Source organism: Nomascus leucogenys, chromosome 16 (assembly GCF_006542625.1).
Source record: "Nomascus leucogenys isolate Asia chromosome 16, Asia_NLE_v1, whole genome shotgun sequence".
NCBI classification, from domain to species: domain Eukaryota; kingdom Metazoa; phylum Chordata; class Mammalia; order Primates; family Hylobatidae; genus Nomascus; species Nomascus leucogenys.
The window spans coordinates 13,890,201-13,912,498 of record NC_044396.1 but is presented as its reverse complement, the minus strand read 5'-3'; the positions used below and the strand labels follow the sequence as shown (position 1 = coordinate 13,912,498).

The 22,298-nt window shown below is 41.1% G+C and overlaps 1 protein-coding gene across 2 annotated transcripts in view; it reads right to left on the bottom strand.

Moving 5' to 3' along the window:
- Positions 1-13,731, bottom strand: part of CDH17 (cadherin 17) — a 95,540-nt gene extending 81,809 nt beyond the window's left edge. Inside the window, exon 1 of one of the 2 annotated variants that reach the window (XM_003268315.4) lies at positions 13,626-13,731. The gene's annotated coding sequence lies outside the window, so the exon portion shown is untranslated. Of the gene's footprint in view, positions 1-4,507; positions 4,580-13,625 lie in introns of those variants that run through there. The other variant, XM_003268313.4, reaches the window with a different exon arrangement.
- Between the last annotated feature and the right edge of the window lie 8,567 nt (positions 13,732-22,298).

The window sequence follows — 22,298 nt, the reverse complement described above, 5'->3', positions numbered from 1 at the left end:
TTGGAGGTGATGATTTGTTCTACCAATAGGTTCATGATAGGGAAGATGGGCTCACGGGAGGCTAAATGGTCCCCTGGAGAACTTAAAATGGTTTAGATTCATACAATCAATTATAATACACATTACTAGCATAATTATTCTTTTTTAAAAAAATGTTTGTCTTTTTCAAAAAATTTAAGTTCTGGGATACATGTGCAGAACGTGCAGGTTTGTTACGTAGGTATACACATGCCATGGTGGTTTGCAGCACCCATCAACCCGGCATTTAGGTTTTAGCCCCGCATGCATTAGGGATTTGTCCTAATACTCTCCCTCCCCTTGCCTCCCACCCCAGGACAGGCCCCGATATGTGATGTTCCCCTGTGTCACATGTCCTCATTGTTAACTCCCCCTTATGAGCGAGAACATGCAGTGTTTGGTTTTCTGTTCCTGTGTTAGTTTGCTGAGAATGATGGTTCTCAGCTTCATCCATGTCCCTGCAAAGGACATGAAATCATTCTTTTTTATGACTGCATAGTATTCCATGGTATATATGTGCCACATTTTCTTAATCCAGTCTATCATTGATGGGCATTTGGGTGGGCTCCAAGTCTTTGCTATTGTAAATACTGCTGCAATAAACATACGTGTACATGTGTCTTTATAGTAGAATGATTTATAATCCTTTGGGTATACACCCAGTAATGGAATTACTAGCATAATTATTAAAGAAAAGAATAACAAGTTCCAAGAAATATTTGAGAGAGATATCATGCTTGTTCTTGGTTGGCTTTTGTTCCCCCACTGCTCCCCAAGACAGAGCAAGGGAAGGGTCAGCTGGGGAGAAGAGGCCTCTCCTCCAAGTCTCCAAAAACATCCCAGCATTGAATGGAAGGGGGGCCAGAGTAGTCACAGGAAAGGGAGCCATTGACCTAGGGACAACAGTGACTGTCCCACCAGGGCACTTGCCTGATGTCGTAACCCATTTATACCTGAGGTTGCAATTTTTTGAATTTTTGCAATCAGACCTTGACGATGACCTTGTGCAGTAGGATATAAATAACTCCCACATGCTTAGTGTTCCAATAATGGAACACTAGGCATAAATGGGTTTTAAGCAGGTAGCCAGGAAGAATTTTGGCATTGACTTCCCTCATGTGTGCAGCTACATACCCGCAAAAACCCTAGAAGGTGGCAGGAGGAGACCCCTTCTCCCCCATATCTAGCAGAACAATATCACAAGCATCTTCCCTGGACTAAGGAGGAAGACTGGAATCACTATTTCTCATAAAAGGTGGCTTGACTTTTTTTTTTTGACAAAGTGTTTCTTTATGTATTACACAACATTTCTTTATGTAATATAAAGTTTATGGATGAGCATTTTGTCAAGATAATAAAGCAACACATCCTGGCCTTAGAAATTCAGTAGGAAGTAAATCTAAATTAGGTTCCATCCCATAGGATTTAGACAGTGAGGGATCGAAAGAAAGAAAGAAAAGAGAAGAGAAGAGAAGAGAGAAGAGAAAAGAAAGAAAAATACTTACTCTAATACCAGTTCATTTGCAAGGTGACCCAAGGCAGGAATTTTAATGCCAAGAATGTGCAGTCATGCTTAAGTATGGCAGGTTCACTTTCCGATTTCTGTAATTAAATCATAACTGACAACTGGGATGGGTAGGAGAGGAAGGGAAAATAAATTTAATTCTGCTTAATAAAAGATGCCAGACCACAATGAAATCTCATTCTTGAATTGTTTTTTTTAAAATCATTGGAACTGTTTTAAAAAATAGCAAATGCTCAACAAATGCAAGCTAAGTTAAACACTTTGGATAACTTACTTGAACAACACAATCATATAATGTGGGTCCTGTTGTTATCCCACAGAGCAGGAAACTGAGCTTAGAGCGCTTGAGGAAGTGGTGTGAATGCAGGGGCCAAGCACCAAGCCACTCTGCTAGATGGCCTCTCGGTGAGGAAGAGAGCTCATCTTTAGCTTAGATGTTAAGGGAATAAATCTACCATTTCCATTCTCTTTGTCCCTCACTTAAGAACAAGTCCTAATATTTTTAAGTAATAAGTATATGGTCAAAAACGAATAACTCAGAAATATGAATGAGAGAATTCCATGTCAGTCTTACAGAATATTTGAAGAGAAATTTTCTTTGTACCACATACACAACAATCAAGTACAGCTTAGCTTGTTACGTATTGCTTAAGTGAAAAAAAAACAAAATTCAACTTTAGTGTAGTTAATACCTCAGCCACTAGTGGAATATGTGCTTTTATTAAGTTAATATTTCTTGTACCTAAGTAAACATTCTTGTACCTAAGTAAACATTCCTTCTTCTTCCTGTCTGTTCTCACAAGTAACAAATAAGTAGATAGATATTCCCTTAAAATTCAGCATGTCTTTCTTTGGATAATCAACGAGCAGTTACAGAACAACTAGCCCCATTCTAAATCTGACACCAGGGATTTCTGAATCAATGCAATTTTATGTCAAATCTATACATCTCTACCCATGTGAACCAGCTTCTGTTCAAGCACTGTTTGTCGGCCTCCAGAGCAAGGAGCATGACAATGCCCAGCTTTCCTCCTCAGAGTTGTTGCTGTTAATGTGGAAGAAAAATGAGGGACACATCCTTCTAGACATTTTTTTTTGACAATGGAACGAGAAGTAGAGTTTCGGCCAGGATATATTTTGCACACCATCCAGCTTTTTTTTTTTGAGACAGTTTCTCACTCTGTCACCCAGGCTGGAGTGCAGTGGCACAATCATGGCTCACTGCAGTCTCAAACTCCTGGGCTTAAGGAATCCTCTCACCTCAGCCTCCCAAGTCGCTAGGACTACAGGTTAAGTGCCATCATGCCTGGCTAATTTTTAATTTTCTTGTACAGGCAAGGTCTCCCTATGTTCAGACCCCCCAGGCTGGTCTTGAACTCCAGCACAAGTGATTCTCCCTCCTCAGCTTCTCAAAGTACTGGAATTACAGGAATGACCCACCACACCCAGCCATATTTTGCCTTTTGTATGAGAAAGGAGGAGGTACCGGAAATGTAACCTTCACCTTGAACAGTGATGACTTTTTTCAGGAGTCATCTGGGTGAGTTTCAAAGGATGCCACACCTGCACCTCACCCAAAGACTTATATGGGAACCATGAGATTATTATTCTCATATTTTTGAATCCCACTTCCTGAACATAGAATTAGCTCTTCTCTTGCATAATGGTAGATGCTATTTTTATGGCATTACTGATTTTTTTTCTTATTTTTCTAAAGAATGAAACAGCAATTTCTCAATTCGTCCTGAGTCACCTACTTGAACTTTCTCATGGAACAGAGAGCTAACATTCACTGGATGCGTACCATGCACCAAGCAACATAGTAAGCTCTTTACCTACTTATCTAATTTACTTCTCACAACTACCTGGTTAGGCAAGTCTCCAGTGGCAGCTCTCTGTTCTGTGCCCACAGGTTGGAAAATGATAAAGCTGGCCTAACCCATCTGGCCAACCCTGAAGACTCATATGGCCCTGTAACTCACTAGAAACCCTCTCTCAGTAAAGGACTCGCTTTGTTTCCTGGTGAGAGCTGAATAGCATCCATCTTCCTTTCCTCTAAACATGTGTTTTTCTTCTTCTTTCAAATAATGCCTCATTTGCTATTTAAGTTTTTGAAGAAAAATAAAGACAAGAAAACATTAGAGAAGGCACTGTCCTTACAATCTGCTGCTCAGCATCCCCTACCACAGAGGGCATCTGTCCCCATAAAGTCACCTGTCATAAAGAAAAGACCAAGACAGAGGCAAAGATCAGACCATTGAAGATACCAATAAGCTGTGCGTGACTTAACATAAAAATAACCGCATATTAGCAGGCGGTACCTCCACCACCAAGGCCAAAAGCAGCCCAGGAAGCTGAGTAACACGCACATCAGCCTCTTCTCTCGCTTGTGAAGGCAGATCTGTCTGTCTGTCTTCAATTCTTATTCTAGTACTTTTACAAAAAGGCTTTTCTTCTTCTCTGCATGTTCCCTCCCTTGCTGTGTCCTAGACAATTCTAAGAATCCCAAATTGAATCTCATTCTCTGAGAAGTAGATAGAATGACATGCTTTTTGAGAATGCGATTCCAACACCAATTTCTAGAATACAAGAGCCCTAGAGCATCTTAAGACCAGGGACTTTTATACGCTCATCACAAAGAATGGGTGTGATACTTGTTTAAACATCAGAGAACTCAATTTCCCCTTTAATTCCACTGCCAAGCTTGATTTCACTGCAGCCACTTCATCAAATGAATTTAGAAAATATAGACCAATGAAAAGAAACTACAAAAAAAAAAAAAAAAATTGTGCTCCACAAGCAAAACTTGTCACGCCAGCAACAAATTTCCCTTCTCCACATCTACATAGCCCGCCTCAAGGAACAAATTTGTCAAGCAACTTTTTAAGTGCCCTCCCCCTCCATCTACTTTGTCCTTATGGAATAAATATGTTACTGACACAGTTGAGACATGTCAGCCCTTACCTTTCTGTAAGTCACAAAATGGTGGTTAAAAGTCCTTTTCTTCCATTCAGTGGTTGAGACTCCTGCTACAACAGGAGTATCTCCCCCGGGAACACTCCCTCTTCCCTGCTTTGCCTCCCAGCCTCTCCCTTCAGCTTCAGTCAAACATTAACCATTAACATTGTTTATTGCTCTTCGAGAGCCACTGGGTATCATAAAAAGTGTCATTACATTTACTCCAGGAAAGACATGACTTTGTACCAAAAGAAGTTTAATTTACATCTAATCCATCTCAAAACAGGTTGCTACATTTTTCGATGTAGATGAGTCAATAAAAAGACAAGAAGTTAGAGTGGAAAAGTTTTTGTGTATCCAACTATCTCTAGAGTGTGAGGTTCATGACATCAAAGACTTTTGTTCATAATTTATACCCCCAACACTTAGCACAGGAGACTTGATCAGCAAATATTTATGTAGATTCCATCTCAAACACAAAAGGCGGAGCAGGGGCGCCATGTCTAAGCAATGACACAGTTCATTGATAACCAGCCACATGAGACATTGTAAATGACTTAGAAGACATGAGGAAAGACACAATCTGGCTGTGCCTGCTTTTGAAATCCAAGGGTCCCTTCCAAAGTCTGCAAGAAACAACCAATAGCAAATTTTCCCCCAAACACAAACCAAGTCCTTTTTTCCCCCCTCCACGATTCAGGGAATGGATTTACCTAGGAACAACTTATTTTTCCCCAATCAAAATGAGGTTTTTGATTAACCAATAAAAGCCAATGCCCCCAGATTTCTCAAGTCAAGGCTTCTTTTAGACCAATTCCTGATTTCCACACTTTGCTCACTCTGGGAATCCACACTGAAGGTGAGTATCAATGTCATGTCTGTGTCCGGTGTGTCACACTTGGCCCTGTTTCTGTGGACCTTCTCATGTTCATTTCTTGGCTTCTCCTGAGCTGGGGTTGTGTTTTCCATTCCTCTCCAGGTGTGTATCTGACACAGGGAAAGCACGAGAGCCCAGCCCACTCTCTAGAAGGGCTCCCACCTTTCCAGATTTCATGAGAAGGTTTCATGAGTGCTCTAAGCCACTGCTCTAAGCCCCTGTGGGAATAGACCTCATTTATCCCCAGGACCCTGCAAGTGAAACCATCTAGTTGCATGCCAGCTGTTAACATCCTTGGTGGACCAGTGGGTTCAGCAAGGGCCCTTCTTGCTTTGTTCCACAGCCAGCATCACTCATTTAGAAGAATGAGGTTATTGAGGCTAAGCACTTCCCACATTCTTCACACCTCTGCCCTCCCATTAGCTGAATAAAGTGTGCTTGTTCTACAAAATCAAATCGCTTCCACTCACCACATGTTTCAGTTCCTGGAATCAAGGGCAAGCATCTCATCACACAGCATTGTTCAGAAAGAAGTTTGAGTCTTCTTTGAAAATATTAAAATAATAAAGGGCTTTTAAATTTATGAGTTTTTTTTCAAAAATAAAGTGCATATGTATCATTTATAGTCATTGTTTTTCAGCAACAATAACAATGTTCATGACATGTTGGTATATCAGTTAAAATTGTTTCCTCATTTAGCATGTAAAAGTAGATTCCAGTTTATAGACAGAAAATGGAGACACAGAGAGGTTTTATTTCTTGTCTAAGTCACACAGCCTTTGACTACAGAATCAGGACTCCAACCCTGGTCTGTCTGATTCAAATCCCATCCTATTCACTACAGCTATAGACTCTGCCGGATTTTTTTCCTTCCAGCTTTATGCGAGTAATTAAAAAAAAAAAAAAAGTCCAAGGGCAGAAATCCCTGTATGAGCCCATTCCTGTTAGAAGATGGCCAAGTTCCAACATGGGGTTCCCCTGTACATCATATGCTATCTCTAGCCCCCAGCTTCCAGATCAAAGAATTAGGTTGATTAAACACTGAAAACGCCTAAACCACCCATCAGAGAAATTAACAGGTGATTGCATCTCTGAATTACAGAGGCTATTTCTGTACTCTGGGATACCAGGTTAACAAGATTCTGACAGCTGTTCATATATTCCTTACATGGTTTGTACATCCTTCCAGATTAAATCCAAATGTTAAGAACGTGAATGTTTCAGGATAGCCACCACTGCATTTTAGGAACCCATTTTCATGAAAAGTGAGACATTGCTGGTTCAATAGACTTGCTAATAATAGGAATAAGGAAAATGTAATTGATAAATATTAGTGATTTAATTTTCCAAAGCAAAGGAGGTATGATTTATAGGATGAAAACAACCGAAGGCCAGGCACAATGGCTCACACCTGTAATCCCAGCAATTTGGGAGGCTGAGGCAGGCAGATTACCTGAGGTCAGGAGTTTGAGACCAGCCTGTCCAACATGGTGAAACCTCATCTCTACTAAAAATGCAAAAATTAGCCAGGTGTGGTGGCAGGTACCTGTAATCCCAGCTACTCAGGAGGCTGACTCAGGAGAATCATCTGAACCTGGGAGGTGGAGGTTGCAGTGAGCAGAGATTGTGCCACTGCACTCCAGCCTAGGTGACAGAGCAAGACTGCATCTCAAAAAGAAAAAAAAAAAAAAAAAAAAAGAAAAAGAAAACAAAACTGAACAAGTGAAAGGACTTCGGCTAATGCTTTCAACTCACAACTTCATGATGGTGAAAATTTTTCAACACTTTTGTCTATAATGTTTTAAGCATTCCTCCAATATTATCCCTAGAAAATACATAAGTAATTAATTTACGGACATTTATTAGTAAGAAAGTCTAGATAGCCTCCCAGACAAAAAAGCTATGAAAACTTGGAATTATTCCTAAAAGTCAAAGCATGTTACACTTCTAATACTTATATTCTTTTTTATTTTATTTTATTTTTTGAGATGGAGTCTTGATGTCCCCAAGGCTGGAGTGCAATGGCACAATCTCTGCTCACTGCAACCTCCACCTCCCAGGTTCAAATGATTCTCCTGAGTCAGTCTCCTGAGTAGCTGGGATTACAGGTACCTGCCACCACACCTGGCTAATTTTTGCATTTTTAGTAGAGATGAGGTTTCACCATGTTGGACAGGCTGGTCTCAAACTCCTGACCTCAGGTAATCTGCCTGCCTCAGCCTCCCAAGTAGCTGGGATTACAGGTGCCCACCACCACCCCCAGCTAATTTTTTGTACTTTTAGTAGAGACGGGGTTTCACCACATTGGCCAGTCTGGTCTTGAACTCCTGACCTCAGGTGATCCGCCTGCCTTGGCCTCCCAAAGTGCTGGGATTACAGGCATGAGCCACTGCACTTGGCCTATTTTTATTCTTTAAAACTCAAAATGAAATCTATAAGTGCTAAATTTCTCAATTTTTCAGGTACTTGCATTTCATGTTCTTTATGTGTTACACACTACACATTCAGAATATTTTATCATGAGTCCATCAACTCACAACCCTCACCTAATAGAAGTGTAAAATAATATTTTAATTACTTAATATCTGTCTTGCTCTGTTAACTTGATGATGGCAGAAACTTTGTCTTCAATTAGTACTCAATAAGTACTTCTTAGGACTCAACTCCATTCAGTTATTTAATTCAATAATTCTAAATAGTCATGATTGCCTGCAGGCTCAACAAAGGCCAATAGGAACCCAGAAAAGCAAATAATTTTGAACCCCCTGAAACCTAGAGTTCACAGTTTTTGTTCCACATTTAGTTAGTGGAATGAAGTGAAACTAATTTTCTGCTAGTCATTGTTTTAGGCTGAAGCAGAATCTTTCTTAACTACTTTTGCTGGCCAGGACAGAGTCCATTTTCTGATAAATTTAAGCAAAACAGGTCTTACTTTCATGTAGCTCTTTTTTGGAGACAGGGTCTCGCCCTGTCACAGGCTGACAGGCTGGTGTGCCGTGATGCGATCTTGGCTCACCGCAGCCTTGGCCCCTCAGGCTCAAGCCATCCTCCCACTTAAGCCTCCCAAGCAGCTGGGACTACAGGCACACACCACCATATCCCATTTTTTTTGTAGAGATGGGGTTTCATCCATCCAGGCTGGACTCCAACTCCTGGGGTCTAAGATCTGCCCACCTCAGCCTCTTAAAGTGCTGGAAATACAAGCATAAGGCACTGCGCCCGGCCTATACTTACTTCTGAGTTTGGGTTTGGGGTTTTTGTTTGGAGGCTTCTCTGTTGTTGAGTTTTGTTTTTGGCAGTTTTCCAAACCAGAAAACTTGAGAGAATTATTACAAGATTTAAAACTTAGATAACAAAATGAATCACTAGTTCGAAGTAAGAAACACTTAATCATACATAATGTTGTTTAAAAATCTTAGCTGACAGCCACCTCGCGATATTCTGAAAAATATTTAAGGAAGATAGTTTGAGGCTAGTAAAGATTTTCTTCCCCACTATCTACTCTGACAGAAGTGGACCCACTTTGTACTTTGTTTATTCCAGGAAGATTTTTAACTTCATCTATAGATGCTGGCTCCAAGCAACTGCCCAGTAGTCAGGGCCCTTAATCTCGCTCCAGCTACCCGTGCCATGAAATTGCTGGAGAATCTCGTGAATGGGATGGCTAATAAGTATTCACATCATCAGTCGTACATTGGACAAATGCCTTCCAGGTCTTTCCAAACTAGAGTTCACTAAAACTGGGGCTTATACTATGAAATCCTGGTTCAGGGTATGTCCCTGGGTCCCTTGCTCTGTTGCCCAAGCTAGACTGTAGCATGCAATCATGGCTCACTGCAGCCTCCACTTCCTGGACATAAGTAATCCTCCTGCCTCAGCCTCCAAAGTAGCTAGGACTACAGGCAAGTGCCACCACACCAGCTAATTTTAAATTTTTTTGTAGAGGTAGGTTCTATGTTGCTCAGGCTGGTCTTGAACTCCTGAGCTCAAGTGATTCTCCTGCCTCGGTCTCCCAAAGTGCTGGTATTACAGATGTGAGCCACCGTGCCTGGCTGGCACTCTGGATTTCTGATGCAGGTGATTACATAAACACTTCTGAGAAACACTAGCTTAAGGAGTCATTGCTTTATCCTCCAGTAAATATTCTTTAGCAAAGCCTATTCTGAATTGAGATTAATTACCCCACCATGTAGAACCCATTTCTGCAGGAATGTCTGAGATAATGATGCAGTCGGTCTGATGTTGAACATGCAAGCTGGATCTGGTAAACATGAGCATGCTCATCTTCCCTCAGACATTTTTTTCTCAGACAGCTAAGCTTTTTATTTGATCTTGGATTTTCTTTAAATTCCAAGAAATGACCATCATCTTATTGGTTTTCTGAGACCTATCTCTGTCTCTTATCAGATTTCAGCTAACAAGCTTTTGCTCCCATCCAGCTCATGCTCAGATCACAGCGTCTGGCTTCCATCTTCACTGCTCCACTGAAACCACCCTCACCAAGGTTGCCAACAACCTACTCATGATAATCAGATGAACGCTCTTCAGTCTGCACCTCACCTGACCTCTCACAACTTTCAACACCATGGCGAGCTCTCCTCAAATTTCCCTTTACCCCGGCTTCCTTGCCAATACTCTGATTTTCCTTCCACCTCTTGAGCCAGTCCCTTGCAGTCCTACTTGTGACTCATCCAACTCCTTGGGCCCAATCCCAGGTTATCTTGTCCTGTCACTCACTCTGTGGAGGTCAACTCTGCTCCCATCTACTTGCCAACATCTCAAGTCTCTCTCTAGACCAGATCTCTCCTCTGGTCAAAGCTCTGATTTTCTATATCCAACTGACTATTCCACAACTTCCCCAAGGTGTCCCATGTGCACAACAAACTCCACACAGCCATAGTGAACTGTACTGTTTTAATTCTCCAAAACATACACCTCCTAGAACACTACCCCTTCATGTTAGCCCTGGTGGTCATCACCACTTAGCCAGTGTGCAGTGACAGCCTAGGAAGTCCTGTCATGGGGTCAAGTAGGAGACCAGCGTGCACGTGAGCTTTGCTTGGAAGGACTCAGACTTGGACACTAAGGCTTATTAAATGGTCCCCCTTCTCTGCCTGTGGGTCTCTCATTAGACACCAAAACAAGATTGCCTCTGAAATTCTGCCCTTAAGAGAAGTATTTCCTGGGAAAGAATACTCTTTTTAGTAAATGGTGAAATTGATCTTCACATGCAAAATAATGAAACTGGACCCTGACCTCACACCATTCAGAAAAATTAAAATATATCAAAGACAAATTATAAGGGCTGAAACTATAAAATTCTAAGAAGAAAGCAGAGGTAAATCTTTATGGCCTTGGATTTGGAAATGATGTCTTAGCTATGACACCAAAAGCACAAATAACAGTAGAAAAAAAATTGGACTGGACTTAATCAAAATTAAGAACTTTTGCGATTCAAAAAACACTGTTAAGAAAGTGAAAGACAATTCATAGAAGGAAAGAAAATATTTGTAAATCACGTATCTGGCAAATGAACTGTATCTAGAAGATATAAACAACTCTTACAACTCAACAACCCAATCAAAAAATAGACAAAGGGACCGGGCGTGGTGGCTCACGCCTGTAATCCCAGCACTTTGGGAGGCCGAGGTGGGCGGATCACGAGGTCAGGAGATCGAGACCATCCTGGCTAACATGGTGAAACCCCGTCTCTACTAAAAAGATACAAAAAATTAGCCAGGCGCGGTGGCGGGCACCTGTAGTCCCAGCTACTCAGGAGGCTGAGGCAGGAAAATGGCATGAACCCGGGAGGCGGAGCTTGCCGTGAGCCGAGATAGCACCACTGCACTCCGGCCTGGGCGAGATTCTGTCTCAAAAAAAAAATAAAATAGACAAAGGATCTGAATAGAAATTTTTAAAAAGATATACAAATAGCTAAAAAGCACATGAAAAGATGCTCATCCTTAGGCATAAGCAAAATGCAAATCAAAACCACAATAAGATGGCATTTCATATCCACCAGGGTGTTTCATACACACCAGGACAGTTATAATAAAAAAGAGATAATACCAAGTGTTGAAGATGATGTGGAGAAATTAGAATCCTCATATGCTTCTGGTGGGAATGTAAAATAACACAACCACTTTGGAAAACAGTCTGGGAGTTTTAACAAAAACTTAAATATAGAGTTACCATTTGACTCAGCAATTTCACTCCTAGGTATATAGCCAAGAGAAATAAAAACATCACACAAAAACTTGTACACAAATACAGCAGCATTATTCATAATAGCCAAGAGATAGAAACCCAAATATTCATCAGCTGATGGATAAAATGTGGTATCCATATGATAGACTATTTGTCAGCCATGAAAAGATATGAAATACTGATACTACAAGACTAAACCTTGAAAACATTATGCTTAGTGAAAAAAGTCAGACAAAAAAAGCCTAATATTATATGATTCCATTCACATGAAATGTCTGGAATAGGCAAGTCCATAGACACAGAAAGAAGATTTCGGAGTTGCCTGCAGTTGGGGGTCAGAGGGGGAATTTGGAGCTGAGAGCTAAAAGATATGGGGCTTCTTTTGAGAGTGATGAACATTTTCTAAGATTTATTATGGTGGTGGTTGCACAACTCTGAGAATACACTAAAAACTACTGAATTGTGCACTTTAAGTTGGTAAGCTGTATGGTATGTCAATTATATCTCGATAAAGCTGTTCTTAAAAAAAGAAATATTCCCTGCAACTAATGCATATTCACTGCAAAATAATGAAATTGAACTGACATAAATATACAAAACATAGGCTAAACATTTTCAGTCACCTCGGTCTAGGCACTTCAGATCATTTTGTTCTATTATTGGAAATGTCTTACGGTTTTCAAAATCATTTATTTTCCTTTAAGTATATGAGGTTTGTTTTTTTTTCTAACTAATTTTACCTATTATTTGACCTCTTTTGTTTTTTATGTTTTTAAAATGTGAATAAGAACATTTCAGTACACAAAGATTATCTTTGCCCTGGATAAAGTAGAAAATGACAATGTGGGCACAATGGCCCTTCAGCCCCTCTAATAGTGTCTCAGCTCAGGCAGTTCAGCCCTAGATAAACTTGACTCGACTGCCTGCCTGAACGAAGACTATTTTCTTTCTACATGACTAAACCTAGTAACTCAGGAGACAAGGAGGCCAAATTCTCCTCCCTTTGGTTTTCCCACTCAGGATTACATTGGGCCTGGTCTCAGGAACAATCCAGGAGTTTCTGGAAAAGCCATGTTATCTTCAAACTAGAATTTTCCAATAGCTACAGGAGGAAACACAGGAAATGAAAGCTCACATCTGCAATCTGTGTAATTCCCTTGCCTCGGGTGGTCCACAGGAGCAGCCCACAGTGCAGGGGAGGACGAGGGGAGAACAGAAGCCCTGCTTGGGAGAGACCATCTGGCTCTATCAGTGAGCCTCAGCCAGCGTCAGATCCCTTCTAATGAGGCCTGGGAGGAGGCCGGCGGAGGACCCTCACTTCCTTGCTGGAGTCCACTTAGCCCACATGCTCCTGCTTTAAACCTGATTAGCTAGACCAGCTTCTCAAAAAATGGAGGGCTCCAGAGGGTTTTTTTTTTTTTTTAATTCCCAGAACTTCCCAAGTCTGCTCTCCTAAGTATGAGAAACAAAGGGAATTGCCTAGAACCAGGACTATATCTAAAGGGATTTACAAGACAGAGGTAGCTGTACTTTTTCTAAGTTACCACTTTATACAAAAGAAAATCAATGGTAGTTAACTACACAATACTTGAAGTTATCCAAACTCCACTCCTCTTCTTTATCTCTAAAGAGAGGTTTTTCTCAGTACAAATAAGTTTTTAGTACAGGGGTTCTCAACCCTGGCCGCATGGAGCCAAGGGGATTGTGACTTGATTCGTCTTTGGTGAAGCCTGGCAGCGGTCATTCTTAAAGTTTCCCTTGGTTCCAACGTGCAGCCAAGGTTGAGAACTGCTGGCTTGGTGTCTACCCTCTACCAAGCGATTTTGCTCTAAATCTCATTTAAACTTCACAGCAACACTGGAAGGTATTTTTACTACTTTACAAATAAATAAATAAAGGAGCAAAGAAGATACAAATCGATTCTCTCAGATTTGAATCCAGATCTGATTCAAAAAATAATAATAATAAAGCCTGAGGTGCTACACTCGGCGAAGCTCCCGTAGCAGCGGCTGAGTGAGCCTCCTGCCCAGCTCTACTTACCTCCCAGGAGCCGCAATCAGACAAGGGGCGGTGGGGGGACTCAAGTCCACTAAGCAGATTGATCAACTCAGATCCACAGCCGAAATATCATACTTCCACCCTGATTACATGCTCCCCAGTCGCCCCTCCCACTTGATCTTTCTGAGCATTATATCGTTGGGAATCCTGCCTTAGCTGAAAACCCTGCTTAGGTAGCATTTTCATGAACCAGTAATACCCACCACTTTATCCCCTAGAGCGTTTCCCTCCACACCTCTGCTCCAACTGATGTCCCCTTATATTTCCTCCCCATCTCCCTTGTTACAGAGCAATAGCATCACCTGACCCCCTCGAGTGCAGCTGCTCTCTTTCAGCTGGCCAGGAGGCAGGCATCCTCTCCCACAGCTAATGAGGAAGTGGTTAACTTCAGTGTAGCTCAGCTCAACTCAGACAAGCCAGGCATAGCCAACCGGTACTATTCAGAGTTGTGCATAATGCCAGGAGCACCTTGCCCCCAGCAATAACTGAATTATCTTGATTCAGTGGACTTTCTAAAATGTACCCTTCCTCAATATTGAAAATCCTCTTCAGGAACAGGGTAGAAAGTGGCTCCCAATACAGCAAGGCTGACCTGCTGAACTTTGTTCTGGAATTTAACATGGTCTGTAAGGACTTTGGACTTTTTGAAATCATTTTTTTATATCGCAGGTTCCTTTTCTTTTTTGGTCACAAAAGCAAAGAAGTACAGAAAGAATTACCAAAAGTAAAAGTAAAAAAAATCAAAATAAAAATAAAAACAAAGAATTACCAGGGACCCAGTCCCATGGGACTCAGTGTCAATGTGTCAATGGCATATTTCCTGAGCTTGACATGGGCAATGAGAACTTATTTCTCCCAATCTTGATTCAGCTCCCTAATAATTAGACTGGTATTCTTTAAGGCATATTGGTTTTATGGTAGACACACCTGACAGCAATAACTTAAGCATAATCTGAGCATGCTCCTGTAGGGCAGATGCACCTGAATGTGTGTTCTGAGCTCGGGAATCCAGGAGTGGTCAACGTGGAGATTGGTTCCTTGTCTATGAGGAACATCTGAGCATCTCCCACTGCACCTTCCACCCTCCGCCCCCATCCCATGGAATATGGGCCATACTGGGGATGGAGGCTCCTTGTTTTGGGTTTAATGAAGGTTGCCAGATGGAGGTTGTTAGGGGGAGGGTGTTAAGTGAAAATGCTGTATAAACTGATGCTTTTTGCAAGTAGTTGCACTTCTCCTGTACAGCCCACTGCTGCTGGACCCTGTCCCCCTGCATGTGAGCCCCCAGTAAAATCCCATGTCTCATTTGCTGGCTCTGAGGCTCTTCTTCAGCCTCTTGAATCTTGTGCCAGAGGTTTTCGAACCCTGAATCCCTGTTAAGAGTTAATAGGGGTTGGGCATAATGCTATTTAAGACCAAAAATTTAGAGACTGGCAAATTGGGACTGAATCCCAATTCCAAGGCTATTCTTTTGCCTTGATATTCTTCACCAATATGGGTTTGGGAATTCTAACGCGGACCCTCGATATCACACCCCTCCTCTGTCTGTTTGGGCTCATAAATATAATGGCCCAACCAAGGAAGTAAAAACTAAGGTGGATTACAGGTCTTTGTTAGGGAGATCTGAACCTTGTTTGTCTAAAAATTGTACCAAGTTATTTCAGTACATGTTGAAGGTGTAAAGAGGAGATCCCAACATTTTCTAAAAATCACTTTTCTAAAGAGCCTTTCAGCTCTACTTGCCCTGACTTAAAAGTATTTTTCATTCATCTTCCAGCCACACTCAGACCAGAAACTGATAGCAGTTAGCCTTATCTGTCACAAGCCTAAGCAACCGGTGGCCGATCACCCTATCTCGTGCTATTACCTAGGCCGTTAGGAAGCTAAAATTAAAACCTGGTGTCATTAACATACCAGACCAAATACAGAGAAAGCCACAGAAAGTCAAATTCAGATCCTCTTACAAGTTTCTATTTTAAAAAATAAAATATAGCAAGCTTCAGTGAGAGACCTTAAGATGGGTCACTAGACAGCACAGTGAACACGATTTTGTCTTACTATTAATATTTCTCAGCAAATGGCTTTGGGAAGCATGGTGGGAACCCTGACTCCTGTAGGTAACCACTAAATCATTGCCCTGACTTTATAATCCTGCAGCAATGTCTTCATATTTTGTGAAGTCTAGAACTCTTCGCAGTGGGAAACTTGCACACTTATAGCCAAATTGCATAGAGTCTATCTAAAGTTAGTTTAAAGACTCACAGGTTATTTTGCCACCAGAAATGTTCAGGTATTGGATTTAGGGGTGGGCTCAATTTTCACTTAACTATTTAATTAAACAGTTACTTTGCTGACCTCTAGTTAGCTAACGTCTGTTCTGTGCCAGGCACTGGGCAAAGTGCTTGGCTTATGTTATCTCTAATGTGCACAAATCTGAAAGGCAAGTCAAGTCGCCAATCCCCATTTACAGTTGAGGAATCTGAGGCTCAGGGAAGTCAAATATCTTGCTCAAGTTCACATAGCTGGCAGATGACAAAGCCAGGATTTGAATCAGGCATGCTGACTCACAACCGTTGCCACTGTGAAGGCTGTTCCTAATCTATGTGATGTCCTAGTCACCACCTCTACCCCAACACCCTGGCCATGCCCTTCTCTCATCACTTGCCCTTGTGGTGGCTTTACTGCTACCAACCAGAAGAGGCCTTCGTAGGTAACTGACTCTGTTTTACAATAGTCTAAAAAAGAATTGGAAGAATTTATGCCAAAACTAAAATCATTGCTTTGGGCAAACTCTAATGTTCAAGTAGGCAATGTTAAACCAGCCCTATTAACTCTTATGCTCTTATCCCTCTGCGATATATTTACATAAATTCCCGCAGACGGCACTGTCTAAATACATTGGTCTCCATTTCAGACGCTGCCTGGAGTCACTAAGTTTCTCCTGAGATTGGGGAAGGCAACTGGTGATCACTTTCCTTAGCTTTTCCAGGCTTCAATCATGTTTGCCATGGGCTGTGGATCATGAGGAAAAGTTTCTCTTCTAGAAATCCTCCAGCTAATAAACGAAGAGAGGGCAATAGAATTAGAATATTATCATTTCACAAACCTCTATGGAAGTAAGTCTAGGCAAGGGTCATCCATGGCTGCTACCTCACAGAAAGAGAGACAGCTGGTCATTGTGTGCCTCCTCCTAGATATGAAATGCTACTTAGGAAGGATTCTTTCCTAAAGCATTGTATCTGGATCAGATCAAACCAATTCTAGATTCACCTAACAATTGTGAAATTGCCAGAATCAAAATGGAGTTGCCAATGTTAAAAATCAAAACAAACCCTGACAAATAGACCTGTGGAAGACCATGAAGACAGGTTCTCATGCTTGTATGCCTAACAACGAAACTATCACAAAAGCCTCAAAAACCACAATCTTGCACAACGGCCACTGCAACCTTACACAAAAAAATACTTCTACAAGGACATCTGCCCAGCAACTGCCTGTTCAACTGCATTGGGATCACCCTTGTTATTAATCTTTATGGCCAAGAATAATCATTTCAAAATAATTATGTAATCCTCCTCAGTTTTTCCCTTAAAAACCTTTGTCTTTCTTTACCTCCCTGAATCCATGCATAGTCTACTATGGCAGGCCTATTCCCATTGCAATGATCTATACCCAAATAAATATTTTCTTTTAGAAAGCATTTCTCTGTCATTCAGGTTGACAATATAAGAGGAAATCTCTTTGCTGTGATTGTGTAGAAGATATGGAGACATTCTCTGTATTGGCATTTGTCTATGTCCACCCTTGATGAAAGCAAAGGATGGAACATTAAAGGGCAACTCAGTAAAGACTTTCCATAGCAGTGTTAGTTAATGAGGTCCATCCAGGACATAGCTTTCCGGTAATCAATTTGATTCCAGAATAGCCTAAGAGACCTAGAAGAGTACACATAGTCAGATACCAAAATTTACCTTGAAAAATCTTAGACTGTTGTCCAAGCGTGGTGGCTCATGCCTGTAATCCCAGCAGTTTGGGAGGCTGAGGCGGGCAGATTACGAAGTCAAGAGATTGAGACCATCCTGGCCAACATGGTGAAACCTTGTCTCTACTAATAATATAAAAAATTAGCTGGGCGTGGTGGTGCGCGCCTATAGTCCTAGCTACTTGGGAGGCTGAGGCAGGATGACGGCTTGAACCTGGGAGGCGGAGGTTGCAGTGAGCCGAGATTGTGCCACTGCACTCCAGTCTGACCACACAGTGAGACTTTGTCTCAAAAAACAGAAACAAAAACAAAAAGAAATCTTACACTGTTTTCAGAAATCATACTTTTAGCAATGATATCAATTATTCTAAAATATATATAGTAAGGCAAGTAAGTAATTATGTTAATATTTGTCTGCAACCAAGATTTTAGGTAGAAGACAGAAGATATATAAATATAAAATCAAAGGAGCTAAATTTTAAAAAACCCTGTGATACTAAATTCAAGTTCAAAATATTAGTATGAACTCATGATGCATTTTCTTTAAAGTAGTGTTTTCAATTCTGTCCACTGAAAAAGGCTGGGAACAACGACCAACTCTTAAGCAATGGGCAGCCTGAAAGCCAGCTGATAATTTTTTTTTTTTTTTCTTGAGACAGAGTTTCACTCTTGTTGCCCAGGCTGGGGTGCAGTGGCACAATCTCAGCTCACCACAACCTCTGCCTCCCAGGTTCAAGTGATTCTCCTGCCTCAGCCTCCCAAGTAGCTGGGATTACAGGCATGCGCCACCACACCCAGCTAATTTTTGTATTTTTAGTAAAGAAGGGGTTTCACCATGTTGGTGAGGCTAGCCTCAAACTCCTGACCTCATGATCCGCCTGCCTCAGCCTCCCAAAATGGTGGGCCTGGCCCTATAATTTTAAAAATCATTGGAAAATGATATTTAAAGGAATCAAGCCTCCTTGGAGAAATTGCTGACCACAGTTCTGGGACAGGAAAAGTACATGTGCCTAGCACATTTGTCATACCAGACAGCAAGGAATTTACTAAAAACTGTGATTGTTTCGAAGCATTTAGAAGCCAAAAGAAGTGGCTATCACTAGGAAAGTATGGAAAAAATTGAGAACAAGTAAGAACAATGACTTTGATGAATTTAAACAAATCAAATGTGTTAAAATCCATGAGATCATAATTACACTTGACAGCAAATACTCACTGACCACCTTTAGTGGATGCCAGGGAACCACATTATAAACATGAAAATACAGGGCAGGAATCAAGGGTTTTGCCTGTCCTTGCTGTATAAACAGTATATCAGGGTAATTTTTCAAGGTAAAGTTTCTCTTTATGTAAGTCTTTCAACTAATAAATGAAGGAATGATGGAATTAAAATATTACCATTTTGCAACCGCTACTGAAATAATGGATGTAAACAAAGATCATCAGCAGCTGCTGCATCACAGAGACAACTGGTCCGTATGCGTCTCCTAAAAGAAGTATGCAATACTTCTAATGGAGGATTCTTGGCAAATAAGTTGGAATTGAATCAGATCAAACTTCCAACTCTAGAGTCTAGTATTTATAGGAAACGCTGGTCAGAAAAAATGGTTGCAGATGAAATGCACTTCAGGGTTGCAATCAGCAAAATACAAAATGTGAGAAACTGCAGGACAATGCCTCTGTTTCTTCCATATATAAGCTGAAAAAAAAGGAGAGATGAAACCTATACATTAAAAAAAATTAAAAGAATGTTGAAACAAACCAACTCTTAAAAAATAAAAAAGGAAAAAATAATACAATTAGAGAAATTTGAATGTCGTCTATTTTCAAGTATGATAATGGTTATGTGGTTCTAGTTTTTAAAAAGAGTTATTATCATTTACCAATACATATGGACATCATTATGGATGAAATGGTTTGCTGCCTTGGATCTGCCTCAAAAGAATCCATTTGGGTAGAGCGGGGTGGCTAGTGTGGTGCTGGGAAGCAGAGATGAAACAAGATAGGGCATGAGCTGATTCCTCCCCATGCTGGGCGATGGCATACAGGGGTTCATTAACTCATTACATTATTCTCTCTACTTTTGCTTATGTTTTAAATTTTCTATTAAAAACTATCAAAATGAGAAAAACCACACACACACACACACACACACACACACATCCTGCTCTTGTTTTTGAACAGATGGTCTGGGTCAATAATTGGGTGAATGGTGATTTTTATAAAATAATCAAGGCATTTACCTCCTTAAGGATAATAAGGAATATGTACTCATTGGAAAGCTGCCCAAGAAGAGACTACTCAATCATAGTACCATGTGCTGAATTCTCTTAATTTCACATTCTTGATCTGGCCTTACAGAAGATTTGAGTGAACATTTCTGAATTAGAAGGAAAAATTTGGAAGTCGAAGTACTAAAATGAGTATTGAAACATGAGAACTGTTCTACCTTGTCAGCATCTGAATAGTGTAAAATCTCTCCCCTGAGCTGGGATTCACGTCCAGGTGGGTGCAAAGTGAAACAGAAATAGCACATGCAGGCACAAAGCCAGTGGCCTGGGAGTGAGGGGGGATGGAGGGAAAATGGGAAGATTGTCCACTTGAGACTAAGCCTCCGGAATCTGCAGGAATTGTGAGGATCATTGCAGCATAATTTAAAGTTCTAGAGAGTTTTGTCTGAATCTCCAGTGGCCAGGGAAATCTGAGCTGATGACAAGGTTATAAACAATTATACTACGTGCCATTCGTAAATTATCATTCCAGACGATGTACTAAGCAGTTTACATTAATTGCCTCGTTGAACCTTTATAACTCTCTTGCCCCAACCACCATGACATAGATATTATCACCGCATTTTGACAGAAAAGAAGAAGGTCCAGGGAAATTGAGTAACTTATTCAAGGTCACACAGCTGGTGAGTGGTATAGCTTGTCCTCTAACCTAGGCAGTCTGCCTGCAAAACTCTTTCCCCACTGTCTGCGTTTCGCTTGCCGTGGAGCAGCACTTTATGGACACCAGTGGTTGGTGTCGCTGCAGGGGTCATACACAGAGCATTTCCTGGGTAAAAATTCTAATCCTTGCAAGAAAGACAACAGCACATTCGGGAAAGCCAGTGAGTTCTGAAGACAGATCATGCCTCAGTCATTTATCTTGGCAGCAAATGTAAAAGTGTTCAGAAAGCCTGGCAGGTGCTGGTGAAAAACAAAAAATAAGAACGTGTATTTCCCAGCTCCTTTTCCCATTATCTTATATCAGTTTTAAATAGCTCATGAAGGATATTTTAGACAAATGCAGCCCCTTTTCCCCTGTGGCAAGTAATGCAATAAAAGCTAATTTATTTAGCATCCTATTGATTAGAAAGCAGTGATACAATACAATGAGAACTGATGACCACAAACATGACTCAAACGCGGCCAGATATCCTAAAGAAGTTTATGACTCATCATCAAGACACAATTATATTCCAAAGAGGCCAAGCACTAAATGTATTTTATTGAATTAAGTTAATCTGACACTGTTCAGCCACAAATGGTCATGTGAAATCCATAGAACCAGAATACCTGATTAGCCAGAAGAACACATTCTCAGACCACGCTGGCTTTTCTACCATTGGGTCTAGACAAACATGACCCTCTGCAGCATACATATTTACTGCATCACTTGAAGATTGTGGAGAGGACAGACTTAGAGCTGAACTGGAAAGTATATGACAGAAAAATGTGTGGAGACAGTTATTTCATAATAGATCATTTCTAAGAAGAAATTAAGCACTATAATTTGCGAGCCTGCAGTGATGCCTCGGTGCATTGAGTGAGGTCTCTGGCGTCAATTATGTTTAAGAAATAACATATGTAAAGGGCCTGTGTATGCCCAATAACTGGCAAGGGCTCCTAAGTGGCAGCTATTGTTATTATTATCATATTATAATTATTAAATCATGATGCTTGTGTTATAGGTACTTATAATAGAACCAGGATGGTAGAAACTGGCTTGTGTTGTCTTTTATCTTCAAAAGAGGAATAGGCATGTGTCTTTGGTCTTGCTTTGAGTTAAGGTTCACTTAAACATAGTGCAATCTAATAATCACCAAACTATTCCTTCATTTTCTGCTTTTAATTTATCTCAAACAAGCAAATAAATGAAAAGCAGGCATGAGACAAAAAGGCTATTTTCCACAAAATCTCTGTGGAAAAAGGGCTGTGAGCCCAGTTGTTGAGTGAAGTTCCTCAGTCCAGAGAAGGCAGCAGAGAATGCCAATGTCGGTGGGGTGCAGTGGCTCACGCCTGTCATTCCAGCTTGGGAGGCCAAGGCAGGCAAATTGCTTTGAGCTCAGGAGTTTGAGACCAGTTTGGGCAACATGGCAAAACTGCATCCCTACAAAAATTACAAAAATTAGCGGGGTGTGGCCACCATGTGCCTGTAGTCCCAGCTACTCGGGAGGCTGAGATTGGAGAATCGTTTGAGCCTGGGAAATGGAGTCAAGATCGTGCCACTGCATGCCAGCCTGGGTGACAGAGTGAGACCCTGTCTCAGGGAAAAAAAGAGAGGGAGACAGAATGCCAATGTTCTCATTGTCTCTCCGTCTCTCTCTGAGTCAGTACTCTCCAGAGAAACAGAGCCAATAGGATATGTATCTCTATACAGAAAGATTTCTTTTAAGAAATTGGCCCATG